The sequence below is a fragment of the Musca autumnalis genome, unplaced genomic scaffold, assembly GCF_047663935.1.
Source record: "Musca autumnalis isolate F117 unplaced genomic scaffold, ASM4766393v1 scaffold_4, whole genome shotgun sequence".
In the NCBI taxonomy this organism is placed as follows: domain Eukaryota; kingdom Metazoa; phylum Arthropoda; class Insecta; order Diptera; family Muscidae; genus Musca; species Musca autumnalis.
The window spans coordinates 248524188-248546195 of NW_027411977.1; the positions used below are offsets into that span (position 1 = coordinate 248524188).

The 22008-nt window shown below is 36.4% G+C and overlaps 1 protein-coding gene and 2 non-coding genes across 3 annotated transcripts in view; 1 reads left to right on the top strand and 2 right to left on the bottom strand.

Annotated features, from left to right (window-relative positions):
- Nucleotides 1–22008, top strand: part of LOC141403622 (uncharacterized) — a 130744-nt gene that overhangs the window by 68266 nt on the left and 40470 nt on the right.
- Nucleotides 346–427, bottom strand: TRNAS-AGA (transfer RNA serine (anticodon AGA)). Its single transcript has one exon. It is a non-coding gene; the product is annotated as a tRNA-Ser (tRNA).
- On the bottom strand, nt 7418–7499 carry TRNAS-AGA (transfer RNA serine (anticodon AGA)). Its single transcript has one exon. It is a non-coding gene; the product is annotated as a tRNA-Ser (tRNA).

Genomic DNA, 22008 nt, shown 5'->3' on the forward strand with positions numbered 1-22008 from the left:
AATCTAAAAACCGAAACCGCTTTGATGAAGCATCAATTTATTACGACTTTCAAATGGTATGGGACCGTTTAAAGGGTTCTATTGTATAAATGTTATGAATGAAGAGCCTTTGTGTTAAAATTTTCTTATGACCCTCTTGGATAGATCATATTTACCTAGATGGATGCATTTTAACCTAATCAGTTTATTATCTGCATACGTAAATAAACCGTTTTTGAGACTTTTAGTTTCCACTACTTGTCTTTTCCATTATGGTTTAATTGTTAACAATTTCCATTTGTATAGCATCAGTTTTTCCCTCCCCTAAATACAAATCCGATCATATTGTAAAAAGTGAATTTTTCTCGCAGTCGGTAGGATTCGAACCTACGCTCCCAGAGGGAATCTGATTTCTAGTCAGACGCCTTAACCGCTCGGCCACGACTGCATAACGACTGTTTTATGCGACATTAACAAGAGTTCAAATTGCCAAAGGACGTGGTTAAAAAATCGTTATATATTTGAAATATTTTTGATAAATATTAGATTAACATTTAAAAAATATATTTATTTTTATTATATGACAAGATATTAAAATCGAATGATTATAGAAAATAATTTTTAAATGTATATTCATTGATAATAAAATGTTCGATTTTTATTTGACAAACATGTTACTAGAAGACACAGCGGTTCCGCCCATGGACAAAAATCGAAAAATTTAAGGCGACAAATTTGATTGCGATTGCAATAAATATTCTCAAAACATTTCAAATTTTTAACATCCAGCTTAATTTTTTTAAATTTACAGCGGTTATATGCCAAGTTAAGTCGAAGATGTTGTGATTTGTATGTGAGGCCTTAAAAATGAAAAATACATCCGCAAAGCATTCGTAGGTTATGAGTAAAATTATAAAAAAAATGGAGAGGTATATAAATGTGCAATTTTCAAAATGAAACTTATAGGTGATGGATGGCATTGACAATGTTTTAACGAAAAAACAAATTCATAATTCGTTTTCTAACTTCATTAAAAATAATTTCTTTATAAATGTCTTTTTGTGCTATTTTTAGTATAATTAGTAGATTTACTAATGTTGTCAGAATTTGTGAGTCTCGATTTTTTTTAAAATGCAGGGGATAGTCTCTATTTTATGACTAAAAAAAGTCCAACTGCCACCATCTGCCACTCGCTAAGTTATTCCTCTTATACCACGCCTGAAAAAAACGTCAAAATTCCGAAAATCGGGAGGTACGTTTATATGGAAGCTATACCTAAACATGGACCTATACTGAACATTTTTTGCAAGGAGTTATTTTGCTCACTCAGAACTCAAAATGCAAAATAGCATCCAAATCGGTTGGTAAATTTGGCCTAAATCCTCAAAATAACAAAAATCAGGCGGTACCTTTCTATGGGAGCTATACCCAAATATGGACCCACATGCACTAAGGATGGTTTTCTATCTTTTTGACTTGTTATAAACCTACGTTTAAAATTTGCAATTATGCTAACGAGGGTATATACACTTTCATACGGGCAAAATGTGCCTCATCGAAATAATGGTTTTAGACCCCAAGTATGTTTGGACGAAATGTCTTTAAATTTCGAGTCGATTGAGCATAGTCCGTCCGTCTGTGGGTCTGTCTGGCTGGCTGGAGCGCACGATAACTCTCCAAGAGATGAACCGATTCGGTTCAAATTATGGCTTTCCTAATATTTTGCCCAAACTTAGTTTCGAAGTTCGAAGATGGGCTATATCGGTCCACTCCTTCCGGTACCTCCCACACAAAAGTTCGAAAATGTTCGGAAAATTTGTGCGAACGATAACTCTTGATGGGAGTAACCGATTTGGTCCATACTTTGCACATCGTGAAATTTGTACCTGACTTAGATAAGGTTTTAATATGGACTCAATCGGTCCACTCCTTCGGGTACATTCCACACAAAATTTCGGAAAAGTTCTGTTTAGGGTCATCTCTCGAATCGCTTTGATTTTTATTTTAGCAACTTGTATTCACTGCCCCCCCATACGACGGTACAAGTTTCATTAGCGGCAAGTCCATACTTCCTGAGAAAATAGCAAGAAAGTTGCAAAAAACCCCTATGACATCGTGTGAAGTGGTTGGAGCGCAAGACAACTCTCGAACGGATCTGCCGATTCAGTCCAAAATGTAGCCTTCGTAATATTTTGTGCAAACTTTGTTTAAGTTCGAAGATAAGACATATCGGTCCACTCCTTCAGGTACCTCCCCCACAAAAGTTCAAAAATGTTCGGAAAAATTGTACGCACAATAACTCTTGATGGGGGTAACCGATTCGGTCCATACTTTACACATCCTAATATATTTACCAGATATAGATCAGGTTCGAATATGGGCTATATTTGTCTACTCCTTCGGGTACCTCCCACACAAAATTTTGGATAAATTCACTTTAAGACCCGCTCTCGAATCACTTTGCACGGTGTGCCTTAACCAAATTTAAATGGTAGCTGCTTACACCAGGGAAGTTTTTGCAGATTCTGAAACACAATGCTACAATGCTAATAGATAAGAAATATCAAGAAACAAAAAAAACAAGTAAAAAAGTATCAGTCGGCTTTGCCGACAGAGATATACCCTCAGCCTGTATATATTGAAACAATTTTTTCCCAAAAAACGTATGTATTTAGGGGTTTTTGAAAATTTTGGGAATTTGAACCGACAAAAATGTTCATTAGGATTAGAGATCAAAAGTTTTGCGGAGGAGATACTAAAAGGAATGGATCTACATTGACCATTATGGAAGTGGATCTCCAGCCACTACATATGGTGCCATAGGGGGTTTTTACACCCTTCGGGATGTTTGCTCAAGAAGTATGAACTTGCCCCTGAAACAACTTTTACCATCGCAATTGAGGCAGCAATGCAAGTTGCTTCAACAAAAATCAAAGTGATTCGAAAGCAGGTCTTAAAGTGAACATGTATCCGAAATTTTGAGTGGGAGGTACCGGATGGAGTGGACAAATATAGTCCATATTTGAACCTGATCTATATCTGGTAGATATATTAGGATGTGTAAAGTATGGACCAATTCGGCCACTCTCTTCAAGAGTTATCGTACGCACAATTTTTCCGAACATTTTCGAACTTTTGTGGGGGAGGTACCGGAAGGAGTGGACCGATATAGCTCATCTTCGAACTTAAACTAAGTTTGGACAAAATATTACGAAAGCCAAAATTTGAACCGAATCGGTTCATCCCTTCGAGAGTTATCGTGCGCTCCAGCCAGCCAGACAGACAGACAGACAGACGGACATTGCTCAATCGACTCCAAATTGTCTGAAACACATTTCGTCCAAACATACTTGGGGTCTAAAACCATTATTTCGATGAGGCACATTTTGCCCGTATGAAAGTGTATATACCCTTCATAGCCTAAAGGCTGAGGGTATAAAAAACGCCGGAGGGATTTTCAAATAAATCGCGATTTAAGTTCACATTTTTAGGGGTTATTTAGGGTTTCACGATTTTGCTTGGAAACCGCGAGTCCTATGTAAATGGGTCTAAAGAAAATGTTTTAGCTGTGAAAATTCTCCACAAGATTGACTTTCATGATATTTTCGCAGGTTTTACGGTTTTTGAGATATATAAGTTCAAATTGAGACAATGCACTAACTGTATCGCCTCCTTATAAAACAATATCATGCTCAGTGCGCCTTAACTAACTTTTGATGAAAACCGCTAACACATGGGAAGATTTATGCGGATTCTGAAACAGCAAAGTTCATAGATAAGAAAAATAAAAAAAAAAAACAGAAAAAATCGCCGGAGGGATTTTTAAATAAATCGCGATCAAAATTCACAATTTTAGTTTTTTTTTTAGTTTTTACGATTTTGCTTGGAAACCGCAAGTCGTATCGAAATGAGTCTAAAGAAAATGTTGTAGCTGTGAAAATTCTCTACAAGACTGACATTTAGGTTTTTTCGTAAGTTTTACAATTTTTGAGATATAGAGGTTCAGTTCAAATTTTAAGGTTTTTATCTTAAGTCTTCAAGATTTTGCTTGGAAACCGCAAGTCATATTAAAATGAGACTAAAGAAAATGTTGAAGCTGTGAAAATTCTCTACAAGACTGGATGATTTATTTTTTCCTAGGTTGTACCATTTTGCAGTTATAAGGAGGCGATACAGTCAGTGCATTGTCCCAATTTGAACTTATATATCTCAAAAACGGTAAAACCTACGGAAATATCATAAATGTCAATCTTGTGGAGAATTTTTACAGCTACAACATTTTCTTTAGGCACATTTACATAGGACTCGCGGTTTCCAAGCTAAATCGTGAAAACCTAAAGAACCCCTAAAAATGTGAACTTAAATCGCGATTTATTTGAAAATCTTTCCGGCGATTTTTTTTTTGTTTCTTGATATTTCTAATCTATGAGCATTGTAGTTTCAGAATCTGCAAAAACTTCCCACGTATAAGGACCTTCCATTTAAAATTAGTTAAGGCGCACCGTGTTTGGTTTTTGTTGAAGCAACTTTCGTTGGCTGCCTCAATTGCGACAGTAAAAGTTTTTTCAGGGGCAAGTCCATACTTATTGAGAAAACAGCCCGAATGTTGTAAAAAACTCCTATGGCACCATATGTAGTGTCTGGAGAGCTCGAACCGAATACTTCGTTCGTCCACACTTTGGATATCATAATATTTCTTGGAATATTAGATGAAATTCAAATGTGGTGCTTATAGGTCAAAAGTTCGAAAATATTCGCTCAAATGGTACGCGCGATATCCCATAGACGTTGGATCTGTAAATATTGCAGAAACTTAGTATATAATTGTTCCACAAACATCCCATAAGGGACAATGGAGACTTCTCTCATATCAATGAGTACACCCCGATTCATTTTAGCTCAATCATATGGGACCTACAGTTTATTGCCGAGTCCGAACGGCGTGTCTAAGACACCACTTTTGTAGAGAAGTTTTACATGGCTGAAATACTCAGGAAATGTCGCCAACATTACTGAGGGGTATTTTGCCACCGTTGAAAAGTGTTTTGATGTTGCCTGGACGGGGAATCGAACCCACGACCTTATGTGTGCAAGGCGGGTGTGCATACCATTGCACCACGGTGGCAGAAACTTAGTTCATGTTCAAATTTGGGCCCAATCTCTCCAATCCTTGGAGTACCACCCACACAAATGTTCATCATTTATGTGTGGTTAAGGGTCTGTTCGAGGTTACTTTGGACATTTTTACCGAAGGTTTACCTAGTGGCCCTGTTTACACCGATATTATGTTTTTCGTAGGCTAGTGCGTTAAAAAGCCCTATCTATCGATATCTCCGCAAATTTTTGAGCTCTAATCCTATCGATATTTTTGTCGGTTCATACTGCCAAAATTTTGAAAACCTTAATACATAAGTTTTTTGGGAAAAAAGTGTTTCAATCCACACAGGCTGAGGGTATATCTATGTCGGCAAAGCCGACTGATACTTTTTTACTTGTTACTATAATATTTCTGTAAAAATTAGCTTTGTAATTACATATATAAATGAATCATTGAGATCCCGTAAGGGTTATTCATGCACAATCAGTGGATAAATAACACTGTGCAACACAAAAAAAATATTCTGGTGTGATAAAAGACCAAAACATAGAACACACATGTTTTGGCGTTTTTCAACATCCCTTGCACTTGGGCCTCCAAATATTTGAGGCCTTGATATCAAAAGTGATTATTTTTATCATGTTCATATCTTATAAACCGTTAAGAATTTTAATTCATTCTCGTAGGCAAAGTTGTAACTCAAAACTCAGTTGTAACTAAAAATTGAAAACATAAAACCCATCAAACTTCGCCTTCAAGCTCAAAATCGTCCAGCTTAACGTTCATATATAATTTATTCTCGGATTTTGAAGAAGATCAGAACTATTAAAATGCGTAAAAACACAAAAGAAAGGTGAATTGAAAGATTCATTCAATTATATCGGTGTGGGAAGTATTTAGAAGGAATGTAAAACGAACAGAGTATCGGTATCGGAAAACGTGTAGATTTAGCCCGGTTTAGATGAGGCCATAAAATCCGAACTGGATCTGACAGGACAAAACCCTACAGGGTTTTTATAGTCTAAATATGTACTTTCAAAAAATGCATACTAGAAGTTGTTTGCATTTTCAGTGTTGCATAGTGTTATTTACACTACCTATGCATTAGCACATTACCAGGGTAGTTGCAGATTTATTTAATTATTAAAGATAATCCTTCCAATTAGAATAAATTGTTACAAAACTGTTAACCCCAAAGAAAATATGTAAAAAATACATAAATGTAAGTTAATATTTAACAATGGTTTCCCTTCGCATAATTCCCTGAAATATTAAGCTACATTGTGTTCACTTTTTCACATTTCATTATCTCAGGATTTGCTCGTGTATTATTGTTTACAGTTTCTTTTTTAATTATTCATTTTATTTGTACAGTGTTATTCGTTAAACTGTGTTTAAATGAGATAAAATGGTTCCTGTTAAAACATTCATAATTAAACGATGCAGAATGTTTTTCATTTCCAATGCAAGGATGTTTTTCTTTCTCATGGAATAGTGGTGTGGTTAAATTGTTCCCCGAAATATACGTACGAGAGGATTTTTTTCCCAACATAGTGGCTAATTCAAAACAAACAGTTCCATGGAATCCTAGAAAAATAATAACCAAACTTTTCTTATTTCATGGCAACACGGGATGACTTACAATGAAGCATTTCAAACAATGATAAAGTTGAGGTTTTATTGGGGGAATGTTGGAAATGAATACTGCATTATTAAATTTTAGCTTAAACTAAAATACTGAGTTATTCAGCAGTAAATGTAATATTGAAAAGTCAATGGAATGACAGATTTGGCCTAGTAAATATACAATCAAAATGCCTAAAATCGAGCAGTACCATTCTATGGGTGCTATATCAAAAAGTAGACCATATAACGACAAATTTCTGAGACTAGATACCAAATTTCAGAAATTTCTTTAAGATAATGTGGCTATGGGGGTTTTATCAAACCGTGGACCTATACCGACAAATTTCTGGAGGTAAGTTTTGTAGCCTCAAAGAAAACTAAATACCAAATTTCAGATATTTCGTTAAGAGAATGCGTCTGAAACTTTCAAAATAACGAAAATCGTGAGGTACCGTTCTATGGGGGCTATATCAACATGTGGACCTATACTGACAAATTTCTGTCAAAATAGCTGAAACCTTCAACTATACCGTTCTACGGGGGCTATATCAAAACGTGGAGATCAAACATTCTAGGAGTAAATTTCTGTACCTAATTATAAAGCTCTATCTTAACTATTACGAACTGTATATTGATTTCAACAGACAGACGAATATTCCGATAATTTTAAAAAATAAAAAAAAAATAAACTTTAAAAAATAAAAAGAATTCTCTCGCAGTCGGTAGGATTCGAACCTACGCTCCCAGAGGGAATCTGATTTCTAGTCAGACGCCTTAACCGCTCGGCCACGACTGCTTGTGGCGCTCGTTTATTGTCACAATATCTACTTCATGTTAACCATGTTTCACAGCTGTTAAACCAGCTACGTGTTTTACTGGCTTTAAATGATCTGCTCCAATAAGTTATGTGAAATCCCCACTGAATGGAGGCGACAATATAAAATGCATGTGTCATGTCAATGACTGTGTAAAGTACTTAAATATATTGCTGATGTGTTATTTGTCCTCTTAAAGGATACCAGGACAGCTTTAAAGCTAATAAAGGGCTGTTGTTTTTGTAAGCAATCTTCTTTGCTTCGCTTTTATTTCCAATAAATCGTAACTTTCAATTGCAACATTTATTAGGGCTTACTTTTAAGGAAAACTAAATTTCTTATCTTCACTTTAAGGGATATTTACTTTAATGGCGCCCACCACCACCACTGGCCATATCGATTTTATGTTGGTCATAAAATTGAAGTTTCTTTGCCTCATTTCCCGAGGGATAACAATACTCCAACTAAAAATTCCTTTTTACCTTCCTACCCTTCTGCTGCTAACCATGATAAACCAACAACTATTTCAATTGCCATTAAATCGGAACTTTTCCCTTTAATCCCTCCTGCTCCCTGTTCCTTCCTTCACTTTGATGGACAGCATAAGACCAGAACTACATGCTAGTTGTTTGTATCCCATTTTTTCCTGTTTTGTAAACTTTACTCATGAGTTCATGTAAGCGTGTGTGAGTTTGTTTGAACTACATGGCTATTGAACACATGGAAACATTTCAACCAATTTTTGTGGTTATCAAATTCAACCAACCAACCAAGAATTCTTGCATTAATGCACATGTTGTCTGTATGTGGGTGGGTTAACTTGTAATGACCCTGTGTGAACAGGACTCACACACATAACAATGAAGGGTCTTTTGACGAATATCACGACGAAGAAGAAGCAGCACAAGAAGTATGCCAATAAAATGTTTATTTAGGATAACTATACATAGTGTATGTACGTGCTTGTATGCAAACATGTGGAATTTCCTCAGCATAAAACTTGTAATTCATAAAGTTTGGTTTTATCCCCTCACCCTCCTATTACATAGTGATAAATTTACACATGTGTGTGTGCGCGGGTTTTATGTCCATTTCATTAAACGATTTGTTTTTATGTGGCTTTAGTCAGTTGTAAGTAAAGACGCATTACCGATAAACCATGAAAGTGTCAAAACTTGAAACCCACTCAGATGCATTCTATTCTATTATCGTTCCGCCGATTTAACACTTTTTTTAATTTTTTTAAAATTACATGGTTAAAAATTTGTGTTTTTTTTCCATACCGTTTCCCATATCAATTATAGTTTTTTTACACAAATCGACATTTTTTTAATATATGAGTTTTTATAAGAGTTATATGAAAACCCAAGGAAGATTTTTTTAATGTTGGAAAAAAATTAAATTGTTAGAAAAATGTTTTTTGAAAAAAAGTTTTAATTTTTTTTGGATTTTTTTCCATTTTTTTTTTGTATTTTTATGGTTTTTTTTGGTGTTTGACCTTTTTTAAATAGTTAGAACATATGAAAAACTCAAAAAAAACAACTCATATTTTGAATGCAAAATATGAAAAAAAACTAAAATTTTTAATTTTGACCTTGAATTACTCTGCAATTAATTGACCTAATTCGAAGGTTTTAATGCATTGGAAGCTGATTATGTTATCTGTCCAACAATTATGAAAATATCTCTATCCGTTCAAAAGTTACAGAGTTTTGACCAATAAAAACTAAACCACTGTGCGACGTAGCTGCTCTACTTGCAAAAGTTCAAATTTTGTCCGCTGACCCCTGCCGAAGTTGTCTATATAGACTTCTTCAGGTTTTCTGTTGTCTATAACATTTCTGTAGAGTTCTTTTATTGCCTATAGAGACCTCTAGAAGGCTTCTGTTGCTTAAAAAAGAGACCTATAGATCTATCTGTTGTTTATAGAAGACCACAAGCATTTTCTGTTGTCTATATAGACCTCTTCAAGGTCTCCTGTTGCATATAGAAGACCACAAGAGATGTTCTCTTGTGTATAGATACCTCTAGAAGTTTTCTATATCCTGTAAAAGGTCACAAGAGGCATTCTGTTACCTATATATAGTTTCTGAGATCTTCTGTTGACTACAGTAGCTCTCTAGAGGTCTTCTGCTACCTATAGGCGAACAAAAGATGTCTTCTGTTGCTAATAGAAGACCACAAGAGGTCATCTTTAACCTAAAGATGACCACAATAGGTCTGCTGTTATCTATTTAGACCTCTTTAGGTCTTCTGTTGTCTATAGCAGTTCTCTAGAGGTCTTCTGTTGCCTGCAGAGACCACAAGGGGTCTTCAGTTGTCTATACAAAAGATCTTCTCTTGTCTATAGAGACCTCTAGAAGTCTTCTGTTGTCTGTAGAAGGCCACAAGAAGTCTTTTGTATTCTATATAGACTTCTTGACTTCTGTTGACTATGGCAGTTCTCTAGAAGTATTCTGTTGCTTAAAGAAGACCAGAAGAGTTGCTTTGATGCATATAGAAGACCACAAGAGGTCTTATGTTGACTATAGAAAATCACAAGAGGTTTCGGTTGCATAAAGAAAACCACAATAAGTTTTCTGTTGTCTGAAGAAACCTCTATAGGTATTCTGTTGCCTGCATAGAGACCTCTTCAGGTCTTCTGTTATTACAAAATTTCTCTAGAGGTCTTTTGCGGTCTATAGACCCCTTTAGAGGTCTTCTGCTACCTAAAGAAAACCACAAGAGGCCTTCTATTACATATAAAAAACCAGCAGAGGTATTCTGATGCATATAGAAGACCACAAGAGGTCTAGCGGTCTCCGGAAGTCTTCAGTTGCCTATAGAAAATCACAAGAGGTCTTCGGTTGTATAACGAAGACCACAAGAAATTTTCTGTTATCTGTAGAGACCTCCAGAGGTCTTCTGTTGTCTGTACAAGCCCACAAGAGGTGTTTGTTGTCTATATAGGCCTCTTCATGTCTTCTGTTATCTATAGAATATCACAAGAGAGCTGTGGTTGCCTATAAAAGACCAGAAGAAATTTTCTGTTTCTATATAGACCTTTTATGCATCCTATTGCACATTGAATTTTGAGTAGGAGGTATCCGAAAGAGTGGATCGATATAGTCTATATATACACCGACTGACGACATTATGTCAAAGTCGTATATCCTTTATTTGCTATGCTTTTTAATTACATGATATCCGAAACATGTCAAATATGTATATAAATGAAATAATAAAGTGATACTACTACTACTACTAGTCTATATACGAACCTGACTTATGTCTCAAAGCAATTTTACGATTTGTACATCATTCACATCTTTTTAGCAAACAGTTTTGATCATTGGTGAGGGAGGTTCCTGAATAAGTGGATCATCTTGAACTTAATCTAAGTTTGGACAAAATATTACGAGGTGTAAAATTTGGATCAGATAGGTTAATCCATTAGAGAGATATCGTGTCGACACCAAATTGTCTCAAACGGATTTTGTCCAAACCGACTACACGCAGAAAAATATATGTTAGAAATATGTTTGGATCCAAACAAATATTTGTTTGGGACTGATTGGAAACAAATATATGTTTGATCCACACATAATTAGTTTGTGTCTAAACAAATATATTTTTGCAACATTTTGTAACATATCTCAATTTTATTTGTTTGGGTACCAACATAATTTTTATGTTAGAACATATTTTTTTATGGGTGGAGAGAGGATTTTTGTCAGGGCTCTCGCGGCTGCGGAATGTTGTTTTATAACACTGTGCAACATTTTTAAGGTGATCTTGTACAAACAATTCGATTTTTTGAAAGTACAGACCCAAATGACAAGAAACCCTAGTTGGGTTTTGTTGTGTCAGATCCTCGGATTTTATGGCCCCATCTCAACATGGTTAAATATTGAGTTTTTAAAGAAATTCGGGGCTATACCTATGAAACCAATGCGTATCTTCTTCAGAATTTGTAGATAAGGACAAAAATAAAATATTTGGAGAAATAATGAACTCGAAAAACTGCAATTATTGCCTCAAATTTCAAAATATATGCAAAAATTCCACAATTTTTATACATTTCGCATTGTATCTCCAAAACCGTTAATTTTTTCTGAATATTTTCTTTTGGAAAAATATTCCCTGGAATGTAATACACAACTCATTGTCATTGTTGTAGAATGCCTCTATCCCGTTGTTTTCAGTACATTTCTCAACGACGATTTAATAAATATGTCAATAATGTGGTGAAATCAGAAATGCGAGAATAAACTGTGGGTGTGAACTGTGTTTGAAATACGTGTTGTAAAAGATATAATGAAAATGCCTCTGAAACAGCATGAAGCAAGCATTTTAGAGTTTTAGAATGTTCTGAAGAATTGCAGAGAACTTTATTTGGAAGAGTTTTGCAAAAGGTTACTTGCTTCAACTCCCAATAACTTAGCTGATACTGACCAGAATTTCAGCAATTATGTAAAATTTTCTATATTTGATTGATTTTGATGCCTTAGATGGAGTTTTTCTTATGTGGTCTGTTCAAAAGATAAGTTCTACTAGTTTAGGGCTACAATATTGCCAAATACAGCAAGGCCAAATTTCTTTTCGTTTCTGAGATAAAGGCGCGATAAATGCAAAAACCTGTAGTTTTAGCCCGGTTTAGATGAGGCCATAAAATCCGAACTGGATCTGATAGCACAAAACCCTACTAGGGTTTTTGTAGTCTCAATATGTACTTTCAAAAAATTCATATTACTAGAAGTTGTTTGCATTTTCAGTGTTGCATAGTGTTATTCCACTGACAGACCAAAAAAAAAAAACACAGTCTACCCAAAAATTATAAACCAAAATTCTTCATATTTTGCAAAGAACACTTGACCTTGAATTTTGATATATCCGGGCCATTGCCGAGAAATGCAGAAATAACAACATATCCCATCCTATATCTCGGGAAGTATTGCATTCCCCTATCGACTACCCGCTATTAATATATCAACACAATCTGAGAGGTGGCCTTAAACTGGATTGAAGCGCAAACTTTTAGAACTTTTGTGGAGGAGGTACCTGAAGGAATGGACCGGCACAGACATCGACATCTTGTAACTAGATATAATTTTGGGATTCATCCCCGTATGATTTTTTAGAGCTTTTGGGTCATTATGTATTAAAGCATGGACTGGTCCACGAAAAAATGATATTGTTATGAATCACAAGTGCTCCCTCCCTTAAACAGCAGGCGTTGTACTTGATTCAAGTTAAAGAGAAATATTACTTCTTCTTTTGCCATCTGTTATGCATGAAGACTGTTGTCTGTAAAATGCCACAAGAGGTTCTCTGTTGTCTGTACTCATTGTTTATTTTACAACAATTTCATTTGTTTGTCTGGTAGTTGTTACAAACGAAATTTTAACAACATTTCAATAGCACGGTACGCCTTAACTAATTTTAAATGGAAGGTGCTTACACCTGGGAATATAGGACTCGCGGTTTCCAAGCAAAATCGTGAAAACCTAAAGAACTCCTAAAAATGTGAATTTAAATCGCGATTTATTTGAAAATCCCTCCGTCGATTTTTTGTTTCTTGATATTTCTCATCTATGAGCATTGTAGTTTCAGAATCTGCAAAAACTTCTCAGGTGTAAGCACCTACCATTTAAATTTGGTTAAGGCACACCGTGATAGATAAAAGAGGTCTCTAGAAGTCTTCTGTAATCTATAGCAAATCACATGATGTATTCCGTTACATAAAGAAGACCACAAGAGGTTATCTGCTATCTGTAGAGACCTCTAGAGGTCTTCCGTTGCCTGTAAATGACCAAAAGAGGTTTTTTGTTGCCCCTTCAGGTCTTCTGTTGCTCCTAGCTGTTCTTTATAGGTCTTCTGTTGCCTATAGAATATCACAAAGGGCTTTGGTTTCATATATAAGACGACAAGAGGTCTTCTGCTGTTGCAAATATAAGACCACAAGAGATCACCTTTAACCCAAAGAAGACCAAAAGAAGCCTTCTGTTGCTTATAGAAATCCATAAGTCTTCTGTTGTCTGTAGATACCTCTATAGAGACATTTACAGGTCTTCTGTTATTTACAATCGTTCTCTAGAGGTTTTTTTGTGACCTTTAAAAATCTCTAAAGGTCTTCTGCTACCTATACAAGACCACAAGAGGTTTAGAGGTCTCAAAAAGTCTTTTGTAGCCTATAGAAAATCACTAGAGGGATTCGGTTGCATAAAGGAGAGATAATTCTGTTATCTGTAGAGACCTCCAGAGGTCTTCAGTTGCCTGTAAAACACCACAAGAGGTTTTTTGTTGTCTCTTCAGGACTTATAGTACGTCTATTAGGCCGGGGCGATTTGTATGAAAGGAAAAAAGTGTTAGCGGGCGCCTGGAGTTTTTGATTCTTGGGATTGTACTGAACAAAAAAGTCAACTAGACCATATGTCTACGGTGAAAATCGAGCCCCCGGATTTTGACTTGAAAAAAATTTCAAGGATATTTTGGCATATAATAACCAAACCACTGAATAAACATAAAAACAAAACATATTTTTTTAGCAAAAACCGGGTAGATGTCAAAAAGGACCATGAAAACGGGGAAATATCGATTGTTCATCAATGAGAACCGTACCTAAAATCTTCTGAACAAAAATTTTGCAGAATATTTGGATGCTGTAAAATCTCGTCTTGTGGTACTTTTACTACGGTTCAAAAAATAAAGGTCGAAAAGGACATGGAAGGAATTGAGTTAGAAGGATGAAATATTCTATAAAAAAGATTCACCATTCGAAACTTGACCTATGGTGAAAATTTCCTTTTGGTTTCTTAGTACACTCACTAAGGGCTTTCATCTCCACAAGGAATTTTCCACAATTTTGTAGCACAGTGTCATTTATCGATATTTTCCTAAAAATGTTCACCTTCTCGAGGCCATAACTACCTGAAGGAGCGTTCCAATGCATTTGCGATGCACTAGAGAGTTCTTAATTATTGTCTTGGCTACAATTTTTGTCTTTGTGTTGGATCGAAAATCTCAGTGGTTTGGTTGTTATATGCCAAAATATCCAAAAATCCTTGAAAAACAAGCCTGTATATTAGGGCTATAACCAAAAAAATACCACCACATAGCCGTGTAGAGCATGGAAAACTATTATGATTTTAGCTGTTATGACAACATATTTGCTTTTAATCAAAATTTGTATTTTTTTGTAATCTAATTTAAAATCATTATCAAAGCGTTCTGGACCAATTTGTTCTCAAATCGTGCCATTTCGGAGCATTTTGAGAATTTTTGATACTATTGCAATTTTTGTTTTTTCTTTATAAACTCGTGAATTTTATGTTTATATTTTTTGTACTTACCGGACAAAAGAATAGGGCGTCATTTGCAACGAAGTCGCGAAAGTTACAGGCTGTTTTTGTTGACTTTGCCTGTGAGAATTGTATTTTTTTCTATGAATATGGACCAAATCGGTTACTCCCTTCAAGAGTTATCGTGCGCGCAAATTTTCCGAACATTTTCGAACTTTTGTGAGGGAGGTACCGGAAGGAGTGGACCGATATAGCCCATCTTCGAACTTATACTAAGTTTGAGCAAAATATTACGAAAGCCAAAATTTGAAACGAATCGGTTCCTCCGTTCGAGAGTTATTGTGCACTCCAGCCAGACAGACAGACGGACGGACATTGCTCAATCGACTCCAAATTGTCTGAAACATACTTGGGGTCCAAAACTATTATTTCGATGAGGCACATTTTGTCCGTATGAAAGTGTATATACCCTCGTTAGCATAAATGCTGAGGGTATAAAAACTTCAAGTAAATATCGGGGGGCTCGATTTTCACCGTAGAATCAGAAACTCCAGGCGCCCGTGATGGTGTTCAAATCGCCCCACTCTAACGTTTATATATAACCGGATTTAATAAACCCACTGGGTTGCAAATGTCAATTCAGTTGCTTATATTTCAAATAAATCCTCTTAAAGAAGGTTAACCCTGCAAAAGGCTATAATATAAACATGGCCTTTTGTTGCTCCTAGCTATTTTTTAGGGGTCTTCTGTTGCCTATAGAAAATCACAAAGGGCTTTGGTTGCATATACAAGGTGGCGCAAAAGTAATCTTTCGAAGTTTTTTAAGCTGTAATTTAAAAAAAATGAAAAACTTTGAATTTCTTCTGGATTATTTTTATTTGGTCTTTTAATTTTTTTACATCAAGTCGAGAATATGATATCAGATAAATGGCCGCCGCCACAGTTTATTGTCATTTGAGCCCCTTTTATGGCATTTTACATCACTTTGGCCAAAACTTCCGGCGATAGGTCCTAACATTCTTGGCGGATATTGTCTTTAAGAGCTGAAAGAGTCTGAGGCTTGTTGACATAAACCCGCGACTTAAAAAAGCCCCACAAAAAGAAGTCTGGAGCGCCTCATCACTCATGATTATTTTTGATGAAAAATCATCTTCCTCTTGGTGGTGATTAAGGATGGATTGATCGTATGTTAGACGCGATTGGCGGTCAGCGTTTAACAGCTGATGCACCGTCTGGACTTTGTACGGAAACATCTTCAAATATCGTACCAAAATTCGCTGTAAAGACCGTCAACTGATACCCATTTGCGTGGCACGTCGTCTTGTCTATGTCGAAGGCGCTTCCGTGACATTCTCGGCTACACCAGCAATATTCTCTGCAGAACGGAAAGTCCGGGGTCTGCCATGCATGACAGCATCTCGTGTTGTGCCAGTCTCTTCGATGCGAGCGGCTAAACGTCTGCGACGAAATTCGCATTGTGCCAAAGTCACCGACCGATTATTGGTCAAATAAATAGTCACCAATATTCCGCGTTCTGGAGCAGTGTAGCGTAACATTGGTGTATTTCGCATGTGTTTACTACACAAATGTCAAAACAGAACTGACATTAGGGGCCAATCGCAAAAATTATAGCATTTTCTGATAAGAGGGTTACTTTTGCGCCACCTTGTACATATAAGACAAGAGGCTTCTGTTATTCAATGATTGAAATTTGCGTGAAAGCTATCCGAAGGAGTGTATATAATCGAACATGATAAATGTGGTTTCTTAGGACTCACGCAGGTGATAGCCAATGGACTTTGTGTGCAGCGAGATGTCTGAATCTAGTGTTTGAAGATGTGATGTCTTCGTGAAGTCTCTTTCCTCCTCATAAATACGCTTCGGAGGTGACCCACTGTTCTCTTTAAAGGCAAATATTTAACAATTTTAAGGCAAATTCTGTATGTACATATTTTTGGTATTACCGACTGATGTGAAAGTGCGCTCACTTTTTACCCGGTTCGTTGCAGGTATTTCATATACTGGGGCGACTCTGGAAGCAGATGACAGAAAAATCATTTAAAAATATGTTATTCTTTTCAATATATCTTCCCAGGGTATATGAAAAGATGAGCTTTCAATAAAGATCCCTAAAAATTATGTAGACAAAATCAAAAGAAATGAGTGCATTTTTCTCGCACATGAATATAATATCGATTACGTTTCCCATTATCTCAATGTAAACACCCATATACAACACCAAGCTGTCTATAATAGCTGTTTGTTTTTGTGGTATATGTATGAATGTGTGGTTGTTTGTCCCCATATAAACATTTCATTTTGTCCATTTTCATAAGACAAACATCTCAACAAAAACAACACACAGTCCATTGTATTGGACAGGCATATACGTATACTATCTACAACCTATGCTAAGAAAATGTTTTATATGTGTGCGTGTGTTCGTTTGTGGCTATGTTTGCCTCTCTATGATAACTGGAAGGACAAGTGCTGATGCAGTAGTTGAAGATTAAGAGGATGTGTGTTGCCCCAACCAAGTATTGGGCTTCATGTGGAACATGTCGATAATGTGAAATGACAGTGATTCTATTAAAAATTTAAATTGTCAATAAGATAAACCACTCACTCAATCGCACAAACACATTCACACGCAAATACACTCTTTTATACATTCACACTCACATGCAGTGAAACACATTCAAGACTGCACATAGATACCCAACAAACCAAATGTCTGATGTCCAACACTTCTGAACAATTTCGGAAGCAAAGTCGTTCAGATTTCGTTCCGATTTCTAAACGATTATTCGGATAGGAAATAGTTCAGATTTTGAACCGATTTCGTTCCGATTTCGGAACGAATGTCGGAAAGAAATTTCCTATCCGAATTTCCCAAGGATTTTCTTCAGATTTCGTTACGAAATCGGACCGAAATCGATCCGATGTCGCTAAGACATTTCGTTCCGAAATTATGTCAACCACTTCATACAACTTTCGTTAAGATATCGTTACGATTTCGGATCAGATATCGGACGTATCGTCCGAATTTTGTTCCGATTTCGTTACGATGTCGGTACGATTGGTTTGCTGGGTAAACATCCATTATGCACACTTGCATTTGTGCATTCTTATTTGTTGATGTTGTTGTTAGCGTTGTTTTTCTTCAGGGAAAGTGTGCAAGAATTTCGTGACGTCAAATGGGAGTTCATTTCAGATGCCCAAGATGTTCATCAGATGTCACACATTAAACCATTTTTAGAAGAACTTCCGTAGAGATTTGCATTTTCATTACAGCAAAAGGTTTTAAAATATTGAAACACTTTTTGCAATTGCGAAAGTTTCTATTCTTAGAACCTTTGCCTTTATAATAATGACATACCTAATATAATTATACGGAAACTAAGGTGTTGCCGATTGACAATAATTTGTGCGGAAAACTTGCAACGCCATGATGAGGTGTCATGATGATGATTGGCATTATACTCGTTATGGGTCTTCCTTCTATTAATAAATTATGTACTAACAACATTTATACATGGAAACCATTACCACCACCTCCCCCTCCCTCATACTCTTTTGCCATCCATGATGTCTATATTTCTCCCCCATGGCTGTTAACATCATTATGTCATCTGGGTTTTTATGGAGGCCATTGTTGAGTGATACTTCTTTGGTAGGCAGGCAATGTAATATTCATAGTCTGATTTATTTATACTTCACACAAAAGAAGCGTTACCATCCTCTTTCATGGCAGTAGTCTTGGTAATGAACTTAAATTAACACAATTGTTGCAGTGGTGAAGCATCTTCTTGGGTACTAAGAAAGTGGGTTGGTATACTGGACTTGGTGAAGAATGACTTACACACATATACACACTGACATAAGTATGCCTGAATGCATGCCATTAATATAATTAGCTTTTCCTATTCAACGATGTAATCATTAAATGTCAGGAAACGTGTTCTATCATCATTGCATTCAACATTTGTCACTTTTGTCACAAATGTTGGTGACAATAGTTGCTTTGCTTCTTCTTTGGGACGAAGAAATCTTCGAATTGTATATTTGAATAGAAATGAATAATAAATCAGAATTTGTAAGATGCCAAAATTGGATAGTTTGTGTTTGTGGTGAGCTTTGTGAAGGTCTGTCAAAGAAATCACAGAAGCGGATAGATAATGTACCATACAAAATGAAAAGGAAACTGCAAGTGGATAGTTGTCATTATGCCATAAGTTCTCCTTTAATAAGTAATCTAAGGTGTTATTCTTTGTTGGGAAACTCTTCTAAAGACTCACAGTATTAAGAGGGGTATGACAAACTATTGATGGTTAGTCAATACGTTATACATAAGTACTAGGCCGGGGCGATTTGTATGGAAGGAAAAAAGTGATAGTGGGTGCCTGGAGTTTCTGATTCTTGGGATTGTACTGAGCAAAAAAGTCCACTAGACCATATGTCTACGGTGAAAATCGAGCCACCGGATTTCGACTTGAAAATTTTTTCAAGGATATTTTGGCCAAAGCATATCTCAGAAACTTGACCTATCCTGAAAATTTCCTTTTGCGTTCTTAGTACACTAACCAAGGGCTTTCATCTCCAAAAGGAAATTTCCACCCATTGACTTTGAGTCAAATTTTGTAGCACAGTGTAATTTATCGATATTTTCCGAAAAATGTGCACATTCTCGGGGCCATAACTGCCTGAAGGAGCGTTCCAATGCTTTTGCCGTGTACTAGAGAGTTCTTAATTATTGTCTTGGCTACATTTTTTGTCTGTGTGTTGGATCGAAAATCTCAGTGGTTTGGCTGTTACATATATGCCAAAATATCCAAAAAACCTTGAAAAAAACTTCAAGTCAAAATCCGGGGGCTCGATTTTCACCGTAAACATATGGTCTAGTGGACTTTTTTGCTCAGTACAATCCGAATAATCAGAAAATCCAGGCGTCCGTTGTGGTGTTCAAATCGCCCCACCCTAATAAGTACGCTTCTATGGGGATATAGGAAGATAATACTCTTCTGGAATATTTTATAACTCCTGGAAGACTAAATAACGAATTTTAGCCATTTCGGTGGGATATTGACGTCACAATCTTCAGTATTACGAAAATCGGTACCGTTCTAAGGGGGCTATATCAAAACGTGGACCTGTACCGACGAATTTTAGTCGGAAATGCGGCAATATGAAAGCGAGGACCTGTACAGACAAATTTCTGGCGAACAGTTTTATATCACATTGAAGACTAAATACCAAATTTCAGCCATTTTGGTGGAATATTGAAGCCACAACCTTCAAAATACGGAAAATCGGGAGGTACCGTTCTATGGGGGCTATATGAAGGCGTGGATCTATACCGACAAATTTCAGGTGGAAAGTTCTATACACCCAACGATAACTAAATACCAAATTTCAGCCATTTCGGTGTGATAATGAAGCTAAAACCTTCAAAATACAGAACATCGGGAGGTACCGTTCTATGGGGGCTATATGAAGGCGTGGACCGATACCAAAAAAAGGGGAAAGTTTGTTACCCCTACAGAAGACTACGTACCAAATTTCAGCCATTTAGGTAGGATAATGAAGCTAAAACCTTAAAAATACCGAAAATCGGGAGGACCGATACCGACAAAATTCTGGGGGAAAGTTTTATACCACCAACGTAGACTAAGTACCAAATTTTAGCCATTTCGGTGTGATAATGAAGCAAAATACCGAAAATCGGAAGGTACCGTTCTATGGGGGCTATATGAAGGCGTGGACCGATACCGACAAAAGTCTGGGGGAAAGTTTTATACCCCTAAAGAAGACTACGTACCACATTTCAGCCATTTTGGTAGGATAAGGAAGCTAAAACCTTAAAAATACCGAAAATCAGGAGGTACCGTTCTATGGGGGCTATATCAAAACGTGGACCGATATATCCCATTTTCAATACCAACCATCCTGCAAGTAATAAAAACTTCTGTAACAAATATTGACTCTCTATCTTTAAAATTGCGAGCTGTATCTTGATTTCAACAGACAGACAGCCGGACGGAAGGACAGACGGACATGGTTAAATCGACATAGAATTTTATGCAGATAAATAATATATGTACTTTATAGGGCCTCCGACGAATATTTCGATGTGTGTGTGTGTTACAAACGGAATGACAAATTTAATTATACCCCCCATATGGTGGAGGGTATAAAAATAGCTTTATTGTTTTCTTAAGTAGTCTCTAGCTTGATTTATACGCTTTTTCATGCGCTCAAACCAATTGTTGAATCCCTTTTTCCACTCTGATTTAGATACCTCCAAAACATGTTTTTTCAACGCTGTTACAGCATCTTCTGGCTACGGAAATCGTTGGCCACGCTTTATTTTCTTGATATGCTGGAAACAAATAAATTCATTGGATCCCCAGTCAGGGCTGTACGGCGGATTACCCATCAATTCCACGTTTTGTCCGGTCAAACAGGAGCTGGTTTGAATCGATGTGTGAGAGCTCGCATGGCCCAGATGCAGAAAGATTTGTCTTCTCTTGTTCGTTTTTCGAATTTATCAGGAGGCTTCAGGTAAACAAATTGTAGTGTATCACTCAGAATTAACCGTCCTTCATTTCTCAAGCTATGTAACCGTCTCACGGTCAGTTTTGCCGAAGAAACATGCGACCAGTTGCTTCGATGTGCTTCTTACATGAACAACTTTGGCTCGCTTTCGAAGACTTAAACGGTCTATTCCTGGTCCTGGTATTCCAGGTCCAAGATTCGTCGTCCGTGTCGTTTTTATTCACAATTTCTTTGCACCAATCCACAAGATCCTCTTTTTTTGAGTGATTGTCCAATTTTGCTGGATCTAACGAGAAAAGTCCATTTTTGCAGCCAGGTGCTCATGCAATATCAAATGTTAGTTAGTGGAAGAAATGCCCAAGGATGCCTCTATCTCACGGTATATAACATGGCGATCTTGCATTATCCGTTCACGCACGGCTTAATTTTTTCTGGCTCAACAGCCGATTTTGGGCGACCCTGCGTTTTTTGGCTAGTGTCTGTCACAATTGAATTCATTAAACCAGTTTTTCATATATGCTATAGGATGGTCCTTTATCAACATACAGAGATTCAATTTGATCGATGCACTTTTGCCGTGATTACACTATGCAACACTAAAAATGCAAACAACTTCTAATATGCATTTTTTGAAAGTACATATTGAGACTACAAA